Below are 11,467 nucleotides of genomic sequence, written 5' to 3'. Positions count from 1 at the left end.
GAAGGCTTATGAGATGTCACTCCAGATTCTCTCAAGTTCTGTTGCAAGGTCAAGGGCATTATCTGGTGGATTAGGAAGACGGCGGAGACGTCGATCCATCTCGTCCCAAACATGCTCTATCGGGGAGAGACCCAGTGAATTTACAGGCCAAGGCAGTAAGTCAACGTTCTGGTGTTGCAAGAAATCCATAGCGACCCTTGTCCTGATGGAATGTTATCCCAGGGCCATGACGTTCCAGAACGGAATTGCTACAGGTTGCATAATCTGATCCCTATATCAATTAAGTTGCCCTGAACAATCACCAAAGGAGTTATTTGGCGTGCTGTTATTCCAACATGGAACCACCACCAAAGCGATTATTCTCCATGAGACAGGCCTGTGCACAACATTCTCCTACGCGTCTGTGGGACGTTGACGTCCATCACTATGGAAAATGTTAAACCGGGACTCATCTATAAAAACAACTTTTTTTCCCACTAATACAAGGATTTGCTGACATGATTTCGGCACCACAAGCGGCGAGCTTGTCGATGACATTGTCTCAGGATAGGTCGTATGGCGGGACGTCGTGGTCTGATCCCGTGATGACGTAAACGTTGTCGAAATGTGTTTTGGTGAATACGGCGAAGTCATGGGAAGGTCCGAGTAGTCATCGCCGCAGTCTGAAACCTGTGGCGAAGATTTGTCACTCTTATCAATCTGTCCAGTCTTGGCGTTGTTACACGTGGACGTCCAGAACGTGGGCGATGACGTCATTTGCGTTCTGGTAGAGTCTCCCCAGTGCAGAAATGATGTTCGGGTGGCAGTGGAAATGTACAGCCACTTGTCGTTGTGACATTCCCCCAAAGACCATCTCAATGGCCTCATTACGTAGTGCAGACCTTGGCATGCTATGCGTTCCAATGGCCGTTACAATTTTTAACGATCGCAAGGGCAGGGGTTGAGCTTTTCCAAAGTGACAGTATTGTGTGGCATTCATTTGTTCTTTTTCCCTTTCCTGGAATGCACGTGCGCGAACGTCTCAAGTACGAAACCACTGACGTCACGGAAAATGGCACGTACACTTATGTTGGATACATGTCACTAATTTGTGAGTTTAAAATCCTTATGTGTCTATACAACTCACGAAACCTCAAATATATCCAGACCATGTTTGTCCTTCGTTATAAATCAAAATGACCACACACGTTATATGTGATAATGAAATACAAACTTACAGGTTAGTATTAAATAGTCAAAGAAATGCAAGAAATACACTAATGCATGAACATATATTATGCCAAGATGTTCAGAATACTGCCCTGTCTCGGTTGGAATCAACGTAGTTTGACACAAATGTGTTCAACAAGACTCACGAAGTACGTGGCGCATGTGCGGAACTGGCTTGCATCCCAAGTAGGGAGTTGTCAAATTAACAACTGTTTTCGCACTTTAACGTTCCATTCGGCACCACCCAGCCTTTTGACTGGCACTGGGAGAGTAACTAAATATGCTTCCAGAAACACAACCTTTCTGACTCTCCGAGTAAATGACTGTAATGCTTGCTACTGTTCACACATAATTTTCTGGGTTTTTTTGACTGAGCAACGCTTCCAGGGAGATGTTCCACTCTTTCTCGTTGCTAGAGCCCTTGTGACGACGAATATACAAGGCTGACTAAGCCAGGATCACATGAACCTACGTCCCTGAATATATATCTTTTAATCTGTAATTGATAATTATGTCCATATTCAAATGACACAGGGGTATATTATTACGTATATTCCCATTTCTGCTCTATTGATATGTTCATGGTGGATTCTGTTTCATCATTCACTAGTTGATCTCTAAATAGTTATAGCAATCTTCATACACAGATGCTTTATCAGATCATATTAGACGTGACCGTTAGAGGAAATATTCTGTACCATCTCGCTTCCTCAGACGGCACCGTCAATCTGCTGGTAAAATAGCACAGGCGACAAGGCTGGGAGCAAAGATGTATCAATAACCAGATTACCCTGTTATGGTCAGAAATCGCCTCTACTGCCGTTGTATCAGGTGTATATTACCGCAATTATTCATGTCCAAGGTTATATGAGATGCAATCATTACCCATCAAAGAGGGAATTCTTCCTGACTGCAGCATCGGGCAGCATTCATATTACGAGTCATTTACAAAACATCCTCCGTTCTGCATCCCTCGTGATGAGAGAATTGCTGTCAAACATGTGTTGCTTGACTGTGTTGAATATTCCATCACAAGTGATCACGGACTATGGCGGATCTTTTAATAATGTTAGTTCAGATTTAATTATTGCATTTAAAAGACTTAGGTGTGTTCAATGATTTTTCAATGATTTGGAAATAAATAAACATTGTATGATTGTAAGTTTGAATTGTAACAGATTCTTAGCGGCTGTATCCTCGAGGCGGATTAACTATCATCGTAAAATTATTGTCCTCCTGAGAGGCTATGTAAGTCCGCAAAACTTTCAAAGTTATATTTAACCATGTCTGATTTTTAAACGTAGTAATTTTTTTTTATTAAATTCGTATCAAAGGCACTACAAGTCCCCATGGTCCCCGATATCTTGATCTACCTTCAGTTGTTGTCTGGTCATGTATGGTTAAACAGTTAGTCTGTTTCATCTTTCATTAATAGTTTTATAACATATATGTGTGACAGTCAAGTTGTTTTACTGTCCTTCGCTGACAAGTTTTATACGTTACCTATACTTATTGTTTGTGTATAACGTAATATAGTCACATTACTGCCGATGTGATTTAGAATCCTACCTCAGCCATTTAAAAAACGATTCGTTGATCTCAACTATGCATTTCACTGAACTGTTTACACGGTATAGTAAAGATGCGTGAAGATAATTGTTAGAACTGGTAACGCAATTCAATTTAACAATACTGATTTCTGAGTACAACACAAATGCGACAAAATCTAGGGCAATGGGTCACAAAATATATAGTGTAGCAAACTCACCAAAGTCTTAGTGTGAGAGATAAACAGTCATGCAGAATGCAACACAGTGAGCGGTCTGGCAGCAGTAGATCAGGCGATGACGGATAAAGCGTTGGCAGCGATTGATGATGATATACTCTAGTGAATAAATATGAAAGTGTGTCAGTCTGTGTCGTTTACAACACGACAACTAGCCTTTATATATACTTGCAGTCGTTTCCCCAAAGTACGAGCACTTACTGCCATCGCCAACACTGTAGAATGCCCTCGAAACAGTCTCCCGGACGTAAACAAACAGGAAGTCAAGGACAGATAATTCCTGGACAAGCCTGCTGTCAAAATCCTGAAAATGCGGATCATCTATTATACGAAATGTGACCAATTATAATTATTATTCAAAACTCTAAACATTGTGACCCAAAAATAATTATTAGTTAGTTAACAACAAAGTATACAGAAAATACACACTCGTAACAAGATTAAAGGTACTCTTTTTATATTTTGGATAAAGAAGCAATGAACACACTTGCCAAAGGTACCGGTATGTAACTGGCTATGTGAGTAATGTCACCTACCCTAGATGAATTTAAGTTCCTTCTTAAATTAAATTAAAGTTTTTAAATTTAGTTTTTTTTCTTGGTGTTGGTCTTCTTACCTCCTTGAATGAAGTGTTTCTAAAGGTTTTTTTCACGCACACGTTTCTTTCATTCTCATTTTTTTCTGACCAACACTGCCAAAGATTTATCGTATTGTGTTGTGGGGATGGAGTCATTTCTGTATTTTTCAATGGTAACCTGAATACTCCTCCAGCTAGTATCGAAGGATGTTCAGTTTCAAAGTGTTTTCCAGTCAATGTGCATAGTTAGGGCATATAACTTGTTTTCATCACTTGAAAAAATCTTTTTAAACTTTAAACAAGTTGTTAGCATTCCCAAAACCTCCCTTTGATTGTGATGACCATGCGTAAGTCTGCAACACTGGCGTCTTCTTTCTGACACTTGAGATTTGAAGAAACAGCCATGAGTCATTAATAACGCAACCTGTGTAACACACCTATTTCTGTTCATTAAATTTAACACGTTTTTCCCTGTCGTTTTATATATTGGTATCTTCGCCGGAGGGTTACTTTTCAGTTGTTGTTGTTTTACATGCACGGTAAAGCGACATGTACTTTTACAGTTCTAATTGTCATACTTACGTCTATTTAAGGACTCATGACTGAGGAAGTGAACTGCCCTCAACAGACATGAGTGATTTAATACGCGCTCTGTCCAAAACTTAAAGAATGAAATATATCTATAATTTCCTGATGGAATTGGTAACCACACAGGAATGTGGTACAAAGTTTTGGGAATGCGGTGGAGTAGCGTAATGGCTAAATCGTGAGTTCGTCACTCTGAACACGGGTTCGCTTCGCTACTTGGATACAATGTGTAAAGCCATTTCTGGTGTTCTCCGCCTTGTTATTGCGCCTCGTAAAATGACACTCCCTCACTCACCAATATTTTTCCACATCAGGAGGTGGCAGACATGTATGTATTGGTGGCTTTTGTTTTACATCGGCAGACCCGTGAAGGTCCCGGGGTAGAATAGGCCTTTAGCAACCCATGCTTGCCATAAAAGGCTTGTCTTAAGAGGCGACTAACGAGATCGGGTGGTCAGGCTCGCTGAAACATGTTGAAACATGTCATCGGTTCCCAATTGCGCAGATGGATGCTGATGCTGTTGAAGCACCATGATAGACACTTCCCCCGCATTGAAAAGCAAAAGAAGATTCAATGCCATAATGTGTGTCATCTGGAATTTGATAATTTATGCATCAAATCAAAGCAACGTGAAATATTTAATTTGTTTCTTTAAATGCATCTTCATCTACCAAGGAAATTTCTAGTCATTGTATTATGGATACGTAGCCATATTCAGTTACCTGGACTCAAATTTCATCAAAATTCTTCAAAGCACACTTGACATCGGCTTTTGTTTAGTGAATAAGTGCATGAGGCAATCAAATAGGCAAGCACAGTCGAAAACACACACTTACTATGTGTCTTGTAGACATACAAACTGTTCCTTTTAATACAACATGCAGTTGCTAAAAGACACTATGCCATATTCCCAAGTATCGCATCTTCGTCGGTGTATTCAGATAATATCGTCTAGAGTTTATGTTGGCCAGTTTAAACAGATTTTCGTTGTAAGGGCGAATACTCGTATCATTAAAACTTTGCAGTGAAACGACATGGGCATGCCTTAGGAAAGTTGAAAGTCAGCGTCTTGAATCTAAATGTCAATTTCTAGATTGTATCCTTCTTGCTTCAATACAGAGGTTCGCAGAATCTAGATGTATTTCGGAAGATGTATCGAATAGAAAGACGTCACCATCCCTGTCGCGATCGACAATGAGCGACGCCAAATGACAAAAATGCACACAAGCATTCCCTGTGGACAAGATAAGCTAATGAATTATTTGCTTGCTGGAATTGGAATTGATGAAATTCTTTCTCAATTGTCATCTTTCGAAAAAAACTAATTCCACACATTATTAGCTTGCTGGCAACAGTTAATTACATGGACATGTTTTCATATCAAAACAGACAATATGAGTATAGAAAGTGAGTAGATATTGCCATCCGTCCAATAATTGGCCACCCAAGTAGGTACTGATAAATTACATGAAAATCCTATATTGGTTCTACCTACGATATGTCTGAAATACTGACATTAACTCACTTAAATGAAGCAAGTCTAGAGTTCCGAATCTATCTCTCTGGGGTTCCTTTTCAGTTTCTATGTGTTAGTTTGTTACTATCAAAAATATTGAAAGACTATGCATTAGTCTATTCGTCCAGGTGATGTCTCGGACCATCGAAATAGTAGTCTCGACCTATTATGAACTTAACGTATGTAATACAAGTCAAAAGAAGTGTTTTAAAATGGTTTGGGAGATAATTTGTTTCTGTATGCCATTAGTAGCAAATGTACTGCAAGTCCCCATGGTCCCTAATATGGCGATCTGCGTGCACTTGTTGGCGATCTATAGCCAAGTTTAATACTGTACTGTCCAAATAGTGCTATTAGTTTGAACTTCGACAGGGTTTTCATGGTATGCATGTATTCATTTTCTGTGTCAAGTGTGTTCTCGTCACGATATGGCTGCCATATTACAGGTCTGAAGTTCAATATTAACTCACTCACCCACTGTATGTCAATAATCATTAAATGTTAGAAGAAACTAACATTAACACTATATTATACACATACCAACAATGATCTGCATCGGCAGTTGAATAACCTTTATTTTGGCATGCCACAGATATATGAGCTGCCACTTGCATTAGTTTCAAACTGATATTTCCATTGCACACACAGTGGTAGAGTCTCCACCATATACCACCTAATCTCAATTTATCTTGCGGATGTGATTGAATGAGTGAGTTTAGTCTTACGCCGCAGTCAGCAATATTCCAGCTATATGGCGGCGGTCTGTAAATAATCGAGTCTGGTGCAGACAGTCCAGTGATCAACAGCATGAGCATCGATCTGCACAGTTGGGAACCGATTACAACCAAGTCAGCGAACCTGACCACCAGATCCCATCAGTCGCCTCTTACGCCAAGCATAGTGACATTTTATGGCAAGCATGGGTTGCTGAAGGCCTATTCTGCACCGGGTCAGGAAATTGTGCCTCCATGACCACAGACACATGGATTGCATTACTTGGTTACATGTCATAATAAACCTCTGATGCGTTCAGCTCCCATGAAGTTGAATCCTTGATTCCAAGTTCTGTATTAAGATTTTTTAGAAACCTCTGGTGATCAGTCGTGTCCAAGGCACAGCACAGAACAAGTGATGGGAGCAGGACCACTTGCCTTGTGCCAATACCACAGCGTAGCTCATGGAGGATCTTCAGCAGAGTCATCTCTGCGCTATGGGGTCCTCTGTAGGAAAATTAGAACACTTCGTACAGATTACGCAGGGAAGGGGACCCACGAGACAACAGGAGACTGCATCTTCAATGAGCTTTGATATCAACGATATGTTTGAAATGGGTCTGTAGTTCCTTGATTCCTCATAATCAAGGCTTGGTTTCTTCAGATGTGGTCTAACTAGAGCTGACTTGTGTGCCTATACACCAGCCATTGGTCCAACCTGCACATTGTCAATATTTCTCAGCATTATGTCTGAACTCTGTCAAGTAGAATCGAATTCATGAAAGAACGGGAGTTGCTACTCCTCTTGTAATGAGATGTACCAGTGTGGTCGCTATCATTTAACGTTGATTCGTAGCTTTGATTGATGTTTATTTAAACACGGGTGAAACATTTCATTTCTACGTCGAGATGACGATGGTTCATTGTGGCCAACAATTTAAGTTGAGTAAAGCCGCTCTGCAATACGACAGCACATCAGTTATCAGTATGCAGGAGTAAGAAATCGTTTACGTCTTGCACAATACACCCTTTACATGCTTTGTAATAACCAACATGCACGCATGTATGCTGCTACCATCCTAACAGCATTCACAGGGTTATTCCTGAATTTGAAAGAAGCAGTCCTGACAGGGTATGTACGTCCCAAAACTTTCAAAGTAAAATTTGAAATTACCACACTTTGAACGCGGTATTTTTGTTATTTTAACGGTTTCCTAAATTTACCTACAGTCGTCAGTTAATGTCCCCGTGCTTCCTGTTATAGTGATCTACCTTCAGTTGATGCCGATCTATAGCCAGTTATTATATTGTGTCGTCCTCTACAGTTAAACTATTTTAGGTTTCATTACTAGTATTAAAACATATATATCGGAGATAGTCTGGTTAGTTTTACTGTCCTTTGTCGACACATAATTTAAATTGTATTTCACAACTGCAGAGAATATTTTACCATAGGATGAGAACAAGCTCCCCCTCCTGTTTCCACTAAAATGGTGGCATCAACGTGCCGTCGATTCCTCGGCGATATAGGTCATGCTATATGGATTGTTCCACAATCCCTCTTTCAGGGCGGGTAGATCAAAATGGCTCCTGTCATCAGGTATTGGTGTTGTAAGTCTTTCAACTTTCAACTAAGAAAGGCACTAAATCCTGTATTTAAACAACTACATATGAAGCATTGTTACTGTTCAAAGGATTAGGACAGGCAAGATAGTTCTTAAATTGAAGACCCCTTCGACTTGATTAGAATAGGTCGGGTAATGTGGTTCACAGTCACGGAGTGAGTGAGCAACGATTTAGCGTCCCATCAGCAGTATTTCACCATCATCTTATATCATGACGACAACAATTTATTTATTAACGATAATTTATTAACGATAAACACACATTGAAGATTAAATACTGTCGACGAAGGACCGTTGAACAAATAGAGCATCGCATATATTCCTCAAGGTCTGACTCAAGGCCTTGTGATGCCAACATGTAGCATGAATACCAGAGCATGGTATGCCAAAATGGATTCATGAATCGTCACCTCTGCCCCAAGTGTTGTTTTGTATCCGTATTTAGGACGCTGGTAACCTATTACTGCCTCTTGTTTTAGCGGCTCAGCATTTTACGCAGATATGACATATCACAAGCATAGTCGGCATTTCCTTCAACTTAAACCAACCTTAGATTATACATCTTTTTACAGTTCTGAAACATTTATGAAACTGACACAGGAACATCAACATTAACATCGTGAATGTGTGCTCTATATCTTTGTCTATACTTTAGTTAACACACGTAGTTACCCCTGCTATGTAATGTCTAGCACAGTGCCATTTTAAAAGTGGTGAAATATGACACATGTTATTGCTGGGATTACACTTTCTCAATACAGTACAGATTCCAGTACTTATTTTGAGTTGAGTGAGTTGAGTCTCATCCGGGATTTGAACCCACACCTAAGGATGGGACACTCACTCAACTCAAGAACTACTGGAACTTGAACTTTAATAAGAAAGTGTAATCTCAAATATAACGTGTTAAATGTTCATCGTCATTGACAATATCATTTCTTCAAACTGGATATGTCCATGAATGTTTTACAAGGAAACTTGGAGAGAGCTAGGCAGGATGCGTCGGAATAACATATCTAGTGTCATTCTGCAATTCCCCGTTCATTTTCGGTGTTTACAAAACTAATGAACACACACGGCAAATAAACTTCCGCATTTACCTCTGGTCATACCCTTTATTTATTGATAGTGTTAATTAGTAGTTTTCCTGTTCATCAGCGACAGGTTTTTATTTTCGGATTATATTGATCATTGAGACGTTTTTGCTGATTTGACGATAAATATAGACTCACCCATTCTTTTAGTATTGTTAGGCTTCATAATATGTCTCCAGTTTTCTAATAAACGAACATTGTATGTGCTGGTTAGTGCTTCGAATTCAGTGTATTATCTACTGCGCCAAGTACTAGCTTGGAAATAACGATGCGTCACATCGTATATTATTGTATATTATTCAAGTAATCAAGAAATTTATGCTTGGACGCAAGCCGTAGAAGCGGATGAAGTTAATTGGGAAAGAAAGTGCATTATTGGCCTAATTTGTTGTCGCCCTAGGTGCCCAGGCGTGATTCTTTAATACTGAAATTCAGAGGAATATCTAGACGGCTTCACACGGATTCCAGCTGTAGCCTGAGGAGAAGTTAGTGAATTATTATATTGTGAAGAATGGGCTGTAATACTTTGTTGAAGACATTCTGTCACTGTTTGACTGTGTGTGTGTCTGTATGACGTTTCATCAACCTTTTATTGAAACAACAGCTTAAGAAATGTTATAATCAGGACCACCTTCACATCCCATGTGATAACATCTTGATTTACCAAAAAACATTTTATCAGTGATGTATTATTCATAATACTTAAGGTTTACTACAGTGTTTTAGATTATGGGATGTGTAATAATTGTATCTGTGACATTGGCTATAGTGATTATGCAGAGTATGCCAGAGTAAGAGAACTCTCAGTCTCCAGTAACTGCTGAAAGAAAGTTCTTTTAAAGGCAAAACAACAGTGAAAATATTACCCGTGGTTGTGTAAGGAATGTGCGGTTTAAATACTCTATAGTAATACATTGTGAGTTAATGCCAAGTATCAACAGTTATACTTCAGGTATATTCCAGATAAGCATCAATTCACTTAAAAAAATAAACAAACTTGGATTGTCAAGAAAATGGGTGAGTGAATTAATGCCGTCACATCGGCAATATTTCACCCATATCGTGACGAGCACATTTAATCATTAGCTCAATAAAAATAGAAACTACAACCCTGTTAACGAAGAACAGTAAAAACACTAGTATGTATATCACAGTGGTCCATTATAAACTAGTAAATACATCTAAAACAGATGAAATATACGGGGCAAAGAATATATTATTTTAAAAATCCTTCATAATTCGTGATTTGAAGTATTTATCCCTTCTCGTTGGATATTCAACACAGTTAAGCAAGATATGATTGATCGTGATTCTTTCATCACTACGGATGCAATTCGGAGGATCCTCACCTTTCAATAGGTATTCATGTATATATCGTGTGTGGCCAATACGACATTGTCTTATGATGACCTCTTCAAATCTACTCACAACCCAAGTAGGTATAACCAATACAGGTGTTGTCAATAAAGCCTTTTTGTGACGATTTTGTATTCGACACAGTCGATTCACATGTAGATTGTTGCTCAAACATGCGAGGACGAAAGCTTTGTGTAACAGAGTTGTCCTGGATTATAAATATGCAAGTATACTTATCTAGTCGATATATTTGGTGTCATGGTTGTGTCAACAGATTTTCCCGAAGCATTCTCAAGGGTTGATGTACTGAAGAGAAAAAATGCCTCCCTGCGTGACACGTAATTCCTATTATAAGCATTGTAACTATCATCAGCTGAGTATTGTTAAATATAGTTTGTGCAGCCACCAGTACCTGAAGAGATGACGTAACTGCCAAGAAAGTAAGACATTTCATGGATGACAATTTCTTTATTATCTATCTGTGCCGTTTCAGTATAGATTCTCATACCCTTGTCACTTTTGCTTGACACCGGTATTAAAATATAACATAATGCAGAAGTTCAGATGTAGAGCTTCTGAGCACACACAAATGAAATCGTAAGTCCAAACGATCCCTAGAGAGGTTGCCGATAGATAGATAGATATATATAGATAGATAAATAGATAGATAGATAGATAGATAGGTAGGTAGGTAGGTAGATAGATAGATAGATATATAATTAGATAGATAGATAGATATACAGAGAGATAGATAGATAGATCTAATTGTCATCACTGTGGTATCAGCTATCGTGTCTCTAATCGGAAATCTTATTTCATCAGAACAGCGTATTTTAGTCTTAACCGTGTGGCATTACTAATACTAGATTTTCAAGAAATTGTTCCAGAAAGGTATTTAACAAAATTACGATTACATTTTTTCCATTCTTTGGAACTAGTTATCCTGCAACAGGTACGTTCTTTCATGTTCATTGTCCTTGCTGGTGTATAGATCGTTTAACT

The sequence above is a fragment of the Haliotis asinina genome, chromosome 11, assembly GCF_037392515.1.
Source record: "Haliotis asinina isolate JCU_RB_2024 chromosome 11, JCU_Hal_asi_v2, whole genome shotgun sequence".
NCBI lineage: Eukaryota > Metazoa > Mollusca > Gastropoda > Lepetellida > Haliotidae > Haliotis > Haliotis asinina.
Note: the sequence above shows the minus strand (reverse complement) of the source record.